This window comes from Perna viridis, chromosome 1 (genome assembly GCF_037379345.1).
Source record: "Perna viridis isolate PV_CMFRI_1.1 ecotype Kerala chromosome 1, ASM3737934v1, whole genome shotgun sequence".
In the NCBI taxonomy this organism is placed as follows: Eukaryota; Metazoa; Mollusca; class Bivalvia; order Mytilida; family Mytilidae; genus Perna; species Perna viridis.
This window is the reverse complement of record NC_142445.1, coordinates 13701640-13718294: the sequence shown is the minus strand read 5'-3', so window position 1 is coordinate 13718294 and position 16655 is coordinate 13701640. Positions and strand designations below refer to the sequence as shown.

The 16655-nt window shown below is 34.4% G+C and overlaps 1 long non-coding RNA gene and 2 pseudogenes across 3 annotated transcripts; 2 read left to right on the top strand and 1 right to left on the bottom strand.

The window, feature by feature from the left end:
• Positions 1-2810: 2810 nt before the first annotated feature.
• Positions 2811-15973, bottom strand: LOC148627342 (uncharacterized). Of its 3 annotated transcripts, none has more exons than XR_015920543.1 (8): positions 15703-15973; positions 10268-10413; positions 9188-9287; positions 8412-8548; positions 6241-6386; positions 5161-5260; positions 4385-4521; positions 2811-2940 (listed from the first exon to the last, which is right to left on the bottom strand). It is a non-coding gene; the product is annotated as an uncharacterized LOC148627342 (long non-coding RNA). The 3 variants fall into 3 exon arrangements; XR_015920544.1 differs by having other exon boundaries at positions 5071-5260; positions 15840-15972; XR_015920545.1 differs by lacking the exon at positions 2811-2940 and adding an exon at positions 2973-3099 and having other exon boundaries at positions 15840-15972.
• On the top strand, positions 3093-6641 carry LOC148627344 (uncharacterized; annotated as a pseudogene).
• On the top strand, positions 8138-10664 carry LOC148627343 (uncharacterized; annotated as a pseudogene).
• Positions 15974-16655: the final 682 nt, after the last annotated feature.

Below are 16655 nucleotides of genomic sequence, written 5' to 3'. Positions count from 1 at the left end.
CAGAGTATTGCTGTCTTTGGAATTGTATAATGGCTATTTAAGTGAGGACAGTACGAATCAATTGTCATGAGCATTAATGATTTAGGGTAGGAAAATGATATTTCAAGTACTTTGGCCATATTAAGAAAATGTTGGCATCTTACGTTATGGGCATATATGATTCAAGCAGGAATAATTATTTGAAACAGTTTGGCGATGTCAGGCGTACAATTTTTATATGATGTGATAAGCATGCATTTTTTGGTAGTTTTATCTGTCTAACGTGCATGTCAGGGGTACGGTTTGCGTCAGATGTGATGATCCTGTACGTTATTGGCAGGAAAATGTTATATCGAGTCGTAAAATTATATTACAGATACATTACGAATCAGATGTGATGAACATGTATGATCCAAGTAGGAAAATGCTATTTGAAGTAGCATGGTCATACTTAGGTTACATATCAAATCAGATGTGATGAGCATGTATGATTCTAGTAAGAATGTGCTTTTTCAAATAGTATGTTAAGAGTTCAGTTCGCATCATATGAGATTGGTATGGAGAATTAAGGTACGAAAGGGATATTTCACACAGTATTGTTATCTTTGGAATTGTATAATGGCTATTTAAAGGAGAACTGTACGCATCAATTGTCATGAGCATTAATGATTTAGGGTAGGAAAATGATATTTCAAGTACTTTGGCCATATTAAGAAAACGGTCGACATCTAAAGTTGTGTGCATATATGATTTTTGCAGGAATAAGTTATTTGAAAGTTTGGCCATGTTAGGCGTTTAATTCTTATATAATGTGATATGCATGCATTTATGGGTAGATTTTCTGTCATACGGGCATGTCAGGGGTACGGTTTCCGTCAGATGTGATGATCGTGTACGTAATTTTTAGGAAAATTATATTTTAAGTCCTTTGGCCTTATTAAGAAAACGGTTGGCATTTTTAGTGATGAGCATGTATGATTTTAGCAAGAATAAGTTTTTTGAAACAGTTTGGCCATGTAAAATTATTATATGATGTGATAAGCATGCAATTGTTTGGGTAGTGTTTCTGTCATACGGCCATGTTAAGACTACAGTCCGCATCAGATGTAATGAGCATGAATGAGTTTGGGCTCGAAAGTGCTATTTCACGGACTATGGCAATGTTAAAGGTACAGTTGGGATCTGATATGATGAGCATACTTTGGTAAGGAAAGTGCAATGTTAGTAGTATTGGCTATGTGAAGAGTAGGCTTCGAATCATCTGTTTGAAAGAGCTTGGTCATGTCAAGCATACAATTCGCATCAGATTAGATAACCAGGCTATATTTTGGTTTTGGGTAGTTTTTCGGACAAACGGCCATTTTAAGCGCAGGGTCCGCATCAGATTTTATGAGCATGAATGGGTTTTGACCGGAAAGTGTTATTTCACGGACTATAACAAAGCAAAGAGTGCAGTTTGCATCAGATGTGATGTGCATATTTTGGTAAGGGAAGTATGATTCCAAGTAATATGACCATGTGAAGTGTAGGTTTCGAAAAAGGTGTGAGGGAAATTAATGATTTAATGGATGTATAGAAAGGTAACATTTGTATCCATTCAAGATCCTTGATATTGTTCAATTTTTCACCGCTTTAATTACATATCACAACTTTCTAGGTATATGCCTTTAAAAAAAAAACAACCAAAAAAAAAAACGCTTTCTTAAGAACAGACGCATGATGTATCCTTCTGATTTAAACAATTACACAATATTTGAATGGCTAGATTAGTATACAACATTTTCCCTCCCAGGTTTTCTAGGTTAAGTGAACTATATTTGACATTACGTGTCACTTAGATTTAAACAGTGATTTGAATTTGAGGAATAGTCATAAGCTACAACCTTCAAACAAAAACAGTCTAAGTCATTAAGCAAGGCATTTTGTATCAAATATTTACTCTTCATATTACATAAAATAAGAAATTGAATATTATTTCAAGATTTCTATACATTTTATGTTGGATAATAAAATTCTCTAAAACTTTTAAAGTTTGGACAAACAGAGAAGACAAGCAATAGTTAGAATTGCAAACTAATTCTTGGTCTATTTATTAACAATTGACATTATTTCTATCTTACATCTACTCCACATGAATTTTCATTGATACATGTAGATTTAAATATGTAGGAATTAATACACATTTGTACATATATGTAAATAAACTAAACTGGTCATTGTGCCCTGTACAAGTAATACAAATGTACACTCTCCCTTGCATAACTACTATTTATCCTGTCACATAATATGTGTCTGAACAAGGTTTAATTTAATATATATACATGCATCTTCATATGTAGACTGCTCTATTTAGGTTACAGAACACCAATTCAACCAATTTAAAAAATTTAAACAGTTTCTGAAAGGAAAAACATTTCTGTACATTTTATAGGTGAATTTTGCTTCTTGTGATGTGAAGCCTAATCTCCATAATGATTTCTAAATATACCCCTATCTTTTGAAAACACTGGGATTTCCCATGCTATTTATAGACACTTCACTTCCGGTGACCAGTACTGCACTGCAAGTCTGCTAACCCCACATGCCATTCTGAGGATTGTGAGCTGACATATGTAGAATCATGCTGATATATAGTCCTCTGCAGGTTAAAGTTAAGGTAAAGTCCAGAGAAGCCATTGAATATTGTGAAATTAGCATAGAAGCCTATGGGAAGTGGAATTCGTGGTTTTTAGCCTCTACTGTCATTGGATGAATATATATATAATAAGGTTAAGATTACGTTTTGTAAAAATAAATTCATCTTTTCTGATAGTTTTCAAGCCTTTTCCTATTTTTTTTACTTACATTTATTTCAAACAGTGAATGTGATATTTTTAAAAACTTCAGGAAACACATAGATGTATGTACAGGTACGTGTATTTCCGTTGTTCCACTGTTGCTGTTGTCAAGAACCTACCTCGCCTGGGAAAAAAATATAACTCCAAATGTATTATCCACATCAAAGCATAGCTTTTCCAAGATAGGAAAGGCAATCATTGTCTTATTTGCAGCTGTCAGCTGTGTCTGAATTTCGTTTATGTCACATGATATGTGTAAAATATTCCCATCATCCATCGAGAACTGTAATAGGATACAAGAGCACAATTATTCGTAATGCATTTTCCATAGGGTACCTATGTAGTTTGAAAATTAATTTCAAGAAAACCACACAAATTAGCAGAAAATGGGTTTCAGTTCCTAAAACTAGAAAAGCATACTTTTTATTTGCACAAAAAAAAGTATATGGTCATGCGGCAAAAGTTGACCGAAATTTCAGTTGTTATGGACTCTTGAAAATTCAGCACAAAATACACTGGAAAAAAATGAAGCACCTAGATTTCATTTATGAGAAATCATTTCAACCCTATAACAAATTATTAATTATTACAAAAATAAAATCAATCATAAATGGGTAAGTTTTGAAATGAAAATAAATTTCAAGCCATATCCAACCAATCAGGTACCACCTTGTATTCAGTACTCAGTACCATGTTGGAGTAAAAAAGTTCCCGGTAGAATGTAAACAAATAATTGCACATTTGTATCCTATAGAAAACATGAAGCGGTTAAGAATCAGTACTCAAGTTCGCATTTATAAAGCACATCTTAACACAAGTACAGAAACCAAGTTAGGTGAAAATCCGTTAAAGTTTAGTCGAGATATTCCCTTTTTAGGTTGGAGTGCGAGTTTGCGGCCAGTGCCGAAAAATTTCCACAGAAAGCAAAAATTAAAAATTAAAAATGGAAAAATTTCTTGTTAAAATATCTTAGAAATTATTCTGACTTATGTTTTCCAATACATTAAGCAATACTCCTTTTATGCATGTACAAGTTGAAATCTAAATTTATTAAGGGTAGAATCTACCCTTTTAATAGTAAAAATACAAAAAAATGGGAAAAAGTTTCAAAACTTTCTAAATTAAGTGAAATGAATGATCCACTTTCTAACTTTATCATGTAATTTCTAATTGTTGGTGATAAGAGGTACCAGAATGACAGCAACAAATTTTGCTTGTCATCATAATAACTATAGAAGAGCCATGAGATCATCAAATGGCATCTTTGAAGAATTTTATATGTTAGAATGGGGGGCACCTGTTGTTTATCCTGTAAATAGTGCAAAGACTGAACTTTTCACATCAACCTGTACTGCAAAACAAGTGTATAAAATAAACTTGCATCAGAGCACATCAACACTTATCAATGCTAAATTAACAGAGTCAACATTTCAAATTTATAAAATGTCAGGATTCAAAAAAGGAAATAAATACACATTTAAATCTGGGAATTTACCTCACAAAAAAGCAAGGACTAAACTTTCAACAGTGAAAAGTGACTTAGAAACACCTAAATACATTGGACTTACAAGGAAAACTCATGAACTGGTTGTTAATGATCCATACACTGATCCTGAGGAGAAGGCAGAGCGGTCCAGTTGTGTGGCCAAGTTACTGCGACCAAAATCTAAATCTGTTCCTGTTGCTAGGAAATCTAAGAAAGGAGCTAAAAAAGAAAAAAGGTAGGACATGTAATAATAAATAACGTAATTAACTTACAATCAAACAGTTTATTAATGTAGATTTAAAACAAAAAAAATAAACAATATATGCCATATGTGCACAATTTTCAAACTATTTAGGATGTTTTTTCCTTTAAACTTGCAAATTTATTTCCAAGAACACAAATTCTTGCACTTTGTATAGTAATTAACCTTTATTTAAGTTATAAAGTAGGAAAAAATCAACTAGATATCAGCCAAATGTACATAAATGCTCCATTAAAAAATATATTAAAATTAAGGGGGAGATAACTGTAAATTGCATTTGAATATAGAAATAACTTTAGTGTTAGTAGGACATTAAATATGGTTTCTTCTCTTATTTTCAGGTTGAATTCTGATTCCCACAGAGTGCTGTGCCTTTACAAGTCAGAAAACATGTGGAATTGCGCATTTAGAGAGCATATGATAAAAAGTCCAGACTGTGATGGTATTTTACTATACGATTTGGACAAAGAAGAAAAAAGAGGTTTCTCATCAAGATTTCGACTTACTTGCGCATCGTGTAAATACTTTTCGAAGATGTATACACAGTATAAGGAACTTGAAACCAGCAGACCGGGTAGAAAACCCTCAAAACTAACAACTGGTGTACTAGTTGGCCTGAGTCAGACTCCAATTGGTCCTACAAGCTTGTGCAAAATCTTTCTAAGTGGCAATATCTCAACTCCAGCAGCCTCTAGCCTGCAAAGAAGGACAAATAAAGTATATAAAAACATTGTACAAGTTGTAAAAAAAGACATGAAAAGAAGAAGGGAAGAATTAGTTGAAATAAACCACCTCCGAGGAAAGAAAAATCCAAGATGTATTAGTGTTCAAATGGATGGCATGTACAGCAACAGACCCAACTCAGGAATTGGACGCGCACCGTTCCAACAAGCTAATCAGCTGAAAATGTAACAAAAAAACATAAAATTGTTAATTTGGTTGACAAAAATAAGCTCTGTTCAGAGCATTCTTCCCTAGATATTGATTTTGACTCAGGCCAACTCCAGTCTGAATGTACTGATGAATGCAGTGCTAATATTCCAATGGTGAAGAGCATTGGTGATGAATATGCATGGGCCAGGGAGTGCCTTGAAGACCTTTTAAAAGACAACATAGAAGTAGACTATTTAGTTACTGACCCAGACAGTTCAGCTTACAGAGCTGCAGTTGATTTGTATGAGGAGGGAAAATCAAAAACTGAGCCTCAGCATTTCATTGCTACCAGGCATTTGTCGGAAAATATGCGGAAAAGTGTGGAAAAAGACAAAAGTCTCCTAAAAATCATGCCAGCACGGACACAAAAGCAACGCCAAAAGCTACTGAATAACTTTGCAACAGACTTAACTGAAAGGTGCAATTCTGAAGTTGCTGTATGTACTAAGCAATTTGGAGGAAATTTTAAAAGAGTTAAATCAAAGATGTCTCATACAGTTGATGCAGTTATACGGTGCTACATGGGAAAACATGACTTATGCAAGAAACATTCTTTTGTATGTGGCTCAAGAAGAGAAGTCTACTACCAAAGACATTCAAAATCATGCATACCCATGAAAACATGGATTTTATTTGTATCGCAGTAAATAAAGGCCTCGGACCAAAAGCACTTGAGAAGACCAGGCTTAATATGAACACTAACTTTGTCGAGGGTGTGAATCGTAGCATAAGGCGTTCCTTACCTTCAAATGTAATGTACAAAAAGAACTATTCTGGAAGGGCACACTCAGCCATCCATAGTGTAAATCTTGGTCCAGGTGAATCCATCCTTGAGTTGTGCAGTGCCTTATACTGTGACATTCCAGTTGGGAGTACAGCTTACCAGGCTCTGAAAAGTGTGCAGAAATTAGACATTTTACAAAAGCAGCATAAGCAAACAATGGAATACAAGAAATATAGAGGTGAAAAACGTGAAAAACTGTACAAACTGTATGAAAAATTAAGTGAAATTGCGTATGAGAAAAACTCGCTACTGAAAAGTGAAAAAGAACAGAAACCTTCTTCTCGAAACAAACACACAGACCATTCCTACAGTGTAAAAAAAAAGAAAAGGAGAATTTCTGTTAGAAAATAGTTTTTATATTAATAAAATTAAATATTAAACAATATGGTTTGTGTGATTTTGAGCAGAGGCCTTGACTTTTGCAGTGAATTCTCTCCTGGTTAAACTCATGTTGTTCTATGGCTATGTGGTCTGGATTGACACACAGTTTCTCATGGCAGATATGGCTGTACTCTTTGTCATTAAAAGATTGTTGAAAATCATCCCTCGTGATCCTATGCCTTATCATGTAGGAAAGCCTGTGTGCAGTCTCCCTTTTGCCCTCTCCATCAGGCCATTTCACTACTAGGACCCCATAACCTGACTTGGACTTCCGTTCCCCTATCCATTCAATGCATCCCTTCTCACTGTCCATTAAAATAGCCTTTTTGAAAAACTTTTTCTCAATATCAGCCCAAAAAGCATCAATTTTGAAAAAAAAGAATGATCAAAGTCACCACAGAGTTTGCAGGAAAGCTAAGCACCAAAAAACAGTGATGAAGAAAAAAAGTGAATGTGAAAGTACACATTCTCTATAGGATACAAGAAGCGCAATTATTAGTAATGCATTTTCCATAGGGTACCTATGTAGTTTGAAAATTAATTTCAAGAAAACCACACAAATTAGCAGAAAATGGGTTTCAGTTCCTAAAACTAGAAAAGCATACTTTTTATTTGCACAAAAAAAAGTATATGGTCATGCGGCAAAAGTTGACCGAAATTTCAGTTGTTATGGACTCTTGAAAATTCAGCACAAAATACACTGGAAAAAAAATGAAGCACCTAGATTTCATTTATGAGAAATCATTTCAACCCTATAACAAATTATTAATTATTACCAAAATAAAATGGATAAATGGGTAAGTTTTGAAATGAAAATAAATTTCAAGCCATATCCAACCAATCAGGTACCACCTTGTATTCAGTACTCAGTACCATGTTGGAGTAAAAAAGTTCCCGGTAGAATGTAAACAAATAATTGCACATTTGTATCCTATAGAAAACATGAAGCGGTTAAGAATCAGTACTCAAGTTCGCATTTATAAAGCACATCTTAACACAAGTACAGAAACCAAGTTAGGTGAAAATCCGTTAAAGTTTAGTCGAGATATTCCCTTTTTAGGTTGGAGTGCGAGTTTGCGGCCAGTGCCGAAAAATTTCCACAGAAAGCAAAAATTAAAAATTAAGAATGGAAAAATTTCTTGTTAAAATATCTTAGAAATTATTCTGACTTATGTTTTCCAATACATTAAGCAATACTCCTTTTATGCATGTACAAGTTGAAATCTAAATTTATTAAGGGTAGAATCTACCCTTTTAATAGTAAAAATACAAAAAAATGGGAAAAAGTTTCAAAACTTTCTAAATTAAGTGAAATGAAGATCCATTTTCTAACTTTATCATGTAATTTTTAATTGTTGGTGATAAGAGGTACCAGAATGAGAGCAACAGATTTTGCTTGTCATCATAATAACTATAGAAGAGCCATGAGATCATCAAATGGCATCTTTGAAAATTTTATATGTTAGAATGGGGGGCACCTGTTGTTTATCCTGTAAATAGTGCAAAGACTGAACTTTTCACATCAACCTGTACTGCAAAACAAGTGTATAAAATAAACTTGCATCAGAGCACATCAACACTTATCAATGCTAAATTAACAGAGTCAACATTTCAAATTTATAAAATGTCAGGATTCAAAAAAGGAAATAAATACACATTTAAATCTGGGAATTTACCTCACAAAAAAGCAAGGACTAAACTTTCAACAGTGAAAAGTGACTTAGAAACACCTAAATACATTGGACTTACAAGGAAAACTCATGAACTGGTTGTTAATGATCCATACACTGATCCTGAGGAGAAGGCAGAGCGGTCCAGTTGTGTGGCCAAGTTACTGCGACCAAAATCTAAATCTGTTCCTGTTGCTAGGAAATCTAAGAAAGGAGCTAAAAAAGAAAAAAAGGTAGGACATGTAATAATAAATAACGTAATTAACTTACAATCAAACAGTTTATTAATGTAGATTTAAAAAAAAAAAATAAACAATATATGCCATATGTTCACAATTTTCAAACTATTTAGGATGTTTTTCCTTTAAACTTGCAAATTTATTTCCAAGAACACAAATTCTTGCACTTTGTATAGTAATTAACCTTTATTTAAGTTATAAAGTAGGAAAAAATCAACTAGATATCAGCCAAATGTACATAAATGCTCCATTAAAAAAAAATATTAAAATTAAGGGGGAGATAACTGTAAATTGCATTTGAATATAGAAATAACTTTAGTGTTAGTAGGACATTAAATATGGTTTCTTCTCTTATTTTCAGGTTGAATTCTGATTCCCACAGAGTGCTGTGCCTTTACAAGTCAGAAAACATGTGGAATTGCGCATTTAGAGAGCATATGATAAAAAGTCCAGACTGTGATGGTATTTTACTATACGATTTGGACAAAGAAGAAAAAAGAGGTTTCTCATCAAGATTTCGACTTACTTGCGCATCGTGTAAATACTTTTCGAAGATGTATACACAGTATAAGGAACTTGAAACCAGCAGACCGGGTAGAAAACCCTCAAAACTAACAACTGGTGTACTAGTTGGCCTGAGTCAGACTCCAATTGGTCCTACAAGCTTGTGCAAAATCTTTCTAAGTGGCAATATCTCAACTCCAGCAGCCTCTAGCCTGCAAAGAAGGACAAATAAAGTATATAAAAACATTGTACAAGTTGTAAAAAAAGACATGAAAAGAAGAAGGGAAGAATTAGTTGAAATAAACCACCTCCGAGGAAAGAAAAATCCAAGATGTATTAGTGTTCAAATGGATGGCATGTACAGCAACAGACCCAACTCAGGAATTGGACGCGCACCGTTCCAACAAGCTAATCAGCTGAAAATGTAACAAAAAAACATAAAATTGTTAATTTGGTTGACAAAAATAAGCTCTGTTCAGAGCATTCTTCCCTAGATATTGATTTTGACTCAGGCCAACTCCAGTCTGAATGTACTGATGAATGCAGTGCTAATATTCCAATGGTGAAGAGCATTGGTGATGAATATGCATGGGCCAGGGAGTGCCTTGAAGACCTTTTAAAAGACAACATAGAAGTAGACTATTTAGTTACTGACCCAGACAGTTCAGCTTACAGAGCTGCAGTTGATTTGTATGAGGAGGGAAAATCAAAAACTGAGCCTCAGCATTTCATTGATACCAGGCATTTGTCGGAAAATATGCGGAAAAGTGTGGAAAAAGACAAAAGTCTCCTAAAAATCATGCCAGCACGGACACAAAAGCAACGCCAAAAGCTACTGAATAACTTTGCAACAGACTTAACTGAAAGGTGCAATTCTGAAGTTGCTGTATGTACTAAGCAATTTGGAGGAAATTTTAAAAGAGTTAAATCAAAGATGTCTCATACAGTTGATGCAGTTATACGGTGCTACATGGGAAAACATGACTTATGCAAGAAACATTCTTTTGTATGTGGCTCAAGAAGAGAAGTCTACTACCAAAGACATTCAAAATCATGCATACCCATGAAAACATGGATTTTATTTGTATCGCAGTAAATAAAGGCCTCGGACCAAAAGCACTTGAGAAGACCAGGCTTAATATGAACACTAACTTTGTCGAGGGTGTGAATCGTAGCATAAGGCGTTCCTTACCTTCAAATGTAATGTACAAAAAGAACTATTCTGGAAGGGCACACTCAGCCATCCATAGTGTAAATCTTGGTCCAGGTGAATCCATCCTTGAGTTGTGCAGTGCCTTATACTGTGACATTCCAGTTGGGAGTACAGCTTACCAGGCTCTGAAAAGTGTGCAGAAATTAGACATTTTACAAAAGCAGCATAAGCAAACAATGGAATACAAGAAATATAGAGGTGAAAAACGTGAAAAACTGTACAAACTGTATGAAAAATTAAGTGAAATTGCGAGAAAAACTCGCTACTGAAAAGTGAAAACGAACAGAAACCTTCTTCTCGAAACAAACACACAGACCATTCCTACAGTGTAAAAAAAAAGAAAAGGAGAATTTCTGTTAGAAAATAGTTTTTATATTAATAAAATTAAATATTAAACAATATGGTTTGTGTGATTTTGAGCAGAGGCCTTGACTTTTGCAGTGAATTCTCTCCTGGTTAAACTCATGTTGTTCTATGGCTATGTGGTCTGGATTGACACACAGTTTCTCATGGCAGATATGGCTGTACTCTTTGTCATTAAAAGATTGTTGAAAATCATCCCTCGTGATCCTATGCCTTATCATGTAGGAAAGCCTGTGTGCAGTCTCCCTTTTGCCCTCTCCATCAGGCCATTTCACTACTAGGACCCCATAACCTGACTTGGACTTCCGTTCCCCTATCCATTCAATGCATCCCTTCTCATTGCCCATTAAAATAGCCTTTGTGAAAAACTTTTTCTCAATATCAGCCCAAAAAGCATCAATTTTGAAAAAAAGAATGATCAAAGTCACCACAGAGTTTGCAGGAAAGCTAAGCACCAAAAAACAGTGATGAAGAAAAAAAGTGAATGTGAAAGTACACATTCTCTATAGGATACAAGAAGCGCAATTATTAGTAATGCATTTTCCATAGGGTACCTATGTAGTTTGAAAATTAATTTCAAGAAAACCACACAAATTAGCAGAAAATGGGTTTCAGTTCCTAAAACTAGAAAAGCATACTTTTTATTTGCACAAAAAAAAAGTATATGGTCATGCGGCAAAAGTTGACCGAAATTTCAGTTGTTATGGACTCTTGAAAATTCAGCACAAAATACACTGGAAAAAAAATGAAGCACCTAGATTTCATTTATGAGAAATCATTTCAACCCTATAACAAATTATTAATTATTACCAAAATAAAATCAATCATAAATGGGTAAGTTTTGAAATGAAAATAAATTTCAAGCCATATCCAACCAATCAGGTACCACCTTGTATTCAGTACTCAGTACCATGTTGGAGTAAAAAAGTTCCCGGTAGAATGTAAACAAATAATTGCGCATTTGTATCCAATATTTCCAGTATCTGTACACATTAATCTAACCGGCCAAAACTGAAAAAGATTTTGCTAGAGATGATCTTAAGGTTATAAATGTGAAGCCTTGTGAAGTACTATAAAGTTATAGACCATTATGAAAGCAAGGGGAAAGGGGGGTATGGGATTGGGATTTTGCAAACAAAACTTGTGTAAAAAATAATGTACTGTTGAAATTACAGGAAATGTGAAGACTGCTGGGGAGGTAACTCATTTTGTATAAACAATGATAATTTTAAAATTGGTATACACACTACAAATTTGAGACCTGTTAAAATGACAGTTTTGTCAAATTAATTGTGGAGTAGAAATTTATATTTTGAAATACATTTTCTTCCAATCAAGTTTAAAGAGTTCTGTGCTACACTGGGTTGATCATCGGCCCAAAGTAGTACTCCTTTCGGTGCCAGAAGGCTGATGCATCGGGCATGTCAAGAACTTGTTTTCCAGGTGTCAAAGTAGCAAGGCCTTTGTGAAGACAAAACGTGCCATTTAAAGGCAAAAAAGGGGCAGGTCCACAAAAGAAAGTTTTGGTAGTTCAGTCATTTATCAATCAATATCAATTTTTTTTTTAATTTACTTGGCTGGATGACTGGCAGGCCTAGTGTCAACAAGTTTTTTCTCTTATGCTGTTACATGTAATGGTCATCATAACAATTAAAACACTGACAGTTACATATTATCTTAATGAAAAGCTGATATACCCTTTAGTGCTAGACAAGAAGTTATATGTATTCGATAAACAGTGTACACACATTCATTTAAATATATGAGCCTTTGCTGATATGAACCTCATTTTCCCGATTAATTGTTTTTCTTTTAAGATTGCAATTGAGCCGTTATATGATTTATATCAGTTGATAGAAATAAATGTTTCATTTTTAATTTTTGTCCTATTTTTGTATTATTACTTCTTCTACAGAACCGAAGGCCACACGTCTGGTCCTCCCAAAACAAGCTGCAGGCATTGTTTTGCTCTAGGCATGCAAAACTCGTACAGGAAGCTGATAGTTGAGATCAACCAAAACCACTTACAACTTATGCCCCATCTTTATAAACCCACACCAAAGTTTGACACACTCATCCATTTGGAGCCGGGATTATCAAGTTCCTCACACTCATTAAATCTAAGCGTTCCTTGAAATTCATTTCCATACACAGGGCATAATTTACTCCACATAAGTCAATAAGATTAACACTGTAAATTCCATATATTTATATTCTTAAAAAATGACACATACATGTATAAAGTGATAGCAACAGAAATAATAATAAAGTTTTTTAACCACTGTTCATTTAGTTTTGTCAAACTTAAACACCTCTATGACAACAATCACACTTTTGGCAAAACAAAAGGTTAAGTGTTCCCCTCCCAAAAAAAGGCAATCAGCATTGTCTTTGTCCATATATCAAATGGATCGGAAAGTTAATCACTTGTAATATTATGTGAATTTTAAAATCTGTCAAAAGCTTTCTTAATTTCTTAAAAATAGCAATGGGAAACAAGTGTGTGGTATTCATTCCATCCTCTTGATGCCTCTTATTGGAGTCGTCATTGTCATGTCATACAATTGTTGCAAAACGAATGTCACAGAACAACAGCTAGGAAAACATTTTTGAAAATACATCTGGCACTCTCTTAGTGAAAACTCTGGCAGTCAAAGGGTTGAACCCAAAAAATAAGAATTGTTTGTGGAAGGAAACAATAATATGTTTCATACACTGCTGTCAACACAAATTTTAATTTCTCCACTCTCACCATTTCAAAAATTGTCTGTAACTAACTTCTCCTGTTGGTATACCAAGGTATTTTGAATAGTTCTAGCAGTTTAATGTTTAACATCTCAGTAATTGACAGAAATAACTATTGAAAACTATTGAAATGGAGCACTCTTATCCCAGTTTTCACTTTGGTGGAGTCACAGTGGAGGACATGAGTGACTCCACTATGAAAAGTGGAGAAATTAAAATTTTAGTTGACCGTAGTGAATGAATCACAACATATCATTTATGCAATGCAAGTATGATGGCATTCGATTGTTTTCTTGTAAAAAAAATGCCATCCCTTTAATACTGTCCTGTCATTCTGACATCTGGAAAATCAATGAAGCGTTCTTATCCTTAGCAAAAAATCCCTATCACTATCAGTATCTTAACACCCTTGCATTTTAACGTTGCCTAGAGAAAAGATATGGATAACCATAATCCATATTGGAGGGCTTGGCCTCAGGTCACCAAGGGGCTTATCTCTAAATCAATCCTTTAGCTAATATGGTCCACATACAAAATTAGTCCATATTTCCTCTGACCCTGCAACTCTCCTCTTTTTCATTTGGATATTGATATGTAGGGTTGGGTCAGAACGATGTGTTATACAAAAAATTGGAGATTCAGCGGTACCACAGAGTACAGCCCTTCAACCGCTTGTAATGACTTTCAAGTTGAAATTGTGCATGTCACACCTACCTAGTTCATGGATCGTTATGGTATATCCATCTGCACCATGAAAACTGATTTATTCAACGGGTCATAGTTTTCCTTTCCTCTTTTGTCTACCCAGACTTGACTTTTTATGAGCAACTCGGCAGGTGTTTCTAGAAAAGCAGAGGACGCTTACCCTACCAGAGCACCTGGTCCATGCTCCCAGTTTTTACTATTAGTGGAGTCCGAGTTTTTCACTTGCTTTTGTTACTTAGTATGTATGATTTTAGTTACTCTATCAGTGTGAGAAACCATTTTTCCCCAACTTGCCATTCTGGCTAGTGGAATTTTGATCTTGCTAGCCAAATATATATTCAACTACCCACATTTTTTTTTCTGTACTATCATCTGTTTTCTCTTGGATTTGACTATCTCCTGTCTTTCTGCAACTATCTTTTCATTTGTTTTTAAATTTTCAAAAACTTTTCCATTTTCGAATATACCCTCCCATTTAAGTTTTTCAAGTACTTCATTTCTGAATTCACATTTAAAAAATAAAATTATATTATAACTCATTTGCTTCTTGTTCATTTTTATTTTGACAATAAACAACTAATTTGCAAGGTAACAAATCTTAAATTACCAAGATAATTTCGTTTAAATACTAATACGAGATCAGGACCGTCGCCCAGGTTTTGGCGCATCCCATTTACCAGAAATTAAAATGGCAGATCGTAAACAATGCTTTACAAGTCAATAAAATTGTGCATATCATGCCAAAATTCACTTGAAATATTCAAGCTTAACTTCTTAAAATGAAGGGAACATATTTATAATGTATGATATTAAGGGATGTTTTACCAAATAACCTGTTGGCTGGTTAACTTTCCGTCGACCTTGCCAATCAATTGATGGTCGCCAAATTGACGAGTATAAGCAAATGAGAACTCGCCAAAATACACATCTACTCGTATTTGGCGAGCGGTTGTTTTCCACACTGCTCTATGTTCTTTGTTGTGAATGTCTGTTTTCCATATCTAGTCTTTGTCCCTAGATTACATTCTTTTGATTACCAATATAACCTTGGTTCCCTTGATTTCTCTTCGATTCTGGAATCATTTTCCTGTATGCTAATACCAAATTAACTACAAAAATTACATTATGGAAGGAACAGAGCAGAAACGATTTTTAAAACTGGAATCTAACAGAATATTTCAAAATTCCACAGAAAAATCACGTGTGTACTACTCTTCCGTTCCAAAAGTAACATGCTCTCTATTACCGTTCAAAAATTTAAAACATTTTAAATGTCAACAAAACAGGGTCTCTCATGGAAAATGATCAAAACTTCAATAAAAAAAGGTAATTTTTGTAGCAAACTAGATGTGACATGCACAATTTCAACTTGATTCTTGAAAGTTGTTACAAATACAACAGTTGAAAGGCGGTACTCCGCGGTACCGCTGAATCTCCAACTTTTTGTATGGCACATCATTCTGACCCCAACCCGACATATCAATATCCAAATAAAAAGAAGAGGGTAGCAGTGTCAGAGGAAATTCGGACCAATACAAAATGACCTGAAATGTTTTTAAAATGGACGTCCTTGTTTTGAATGTAGGTTAGTGATGTCTTACCGCTGATGAATCTGCGAGAGCAGTGTACATTTTGTAAGTCAGCAAAAATTACACTATGGCGATTTCAAAAGTTGTACAGAGCTTATATTTCCTGTTTGATTTATCGACTTTAAATAAGGTTTACTTGACTTGATTACCTGCCTGTACTGCCATTACACATTCAAATCGTCTCGGGTCTTAATTATCCTCAATTATGAAAAGGTCCGATAAATTCCTTATAGCAAAAGGATGGTTACCTGTTTGGAATGACTTATGTTCGAACCAAACCTTTTCAGACCTTTCTGTACGTTTGCATATCTTCCCTGTATCAATTTGATCTGATGGAGCAGTGTAGCGAATAGAGTCGTCACATTCTGAGTCGTTTGTATAATATTGATTTGTTGTGACATGCAACATTAATTTGATCCTCTATCCAACATAATAACATCTAAAATGAACTGTCCCGTACTACCATACATCGTGTACTAAGTTACAGCCCTAGATTAATCCTCCGAGGAGGAATGACCCGGCCAGCGAAAGCTTTATTTTTATATAGCCTAGCTGGCCGAGTGGTCTAGGGCGCTGGTCCGTGTTGCCATAGATGTCACAGCGGTACGAGTTCGAGTCCCGCATTGGGAACGACCATAAATTTGCATCGCAAATTGTTCTGAGATCATTGGGAATTTTTCACACCTTTCTATATATATATATATATATATATATATATATATATCAAATGTTTTGATCGATTTCTACGTTTCTTATACTATTGTGAAAAATGTACAACATAACATAAACCTTCCTAACAAGATAACTCTGACAAAATATTAATTTGAGGTAAAAAAAAAACACGGCTGCACGAAAGCCTGTCTTTCGATATGAACAGACACTACAGATATGTGTTTGAACATTTTCGTGCAACAAAATGTCAGAAGCATGACGATGAGACTAAGCCTCATAAAATGTTATTTTTC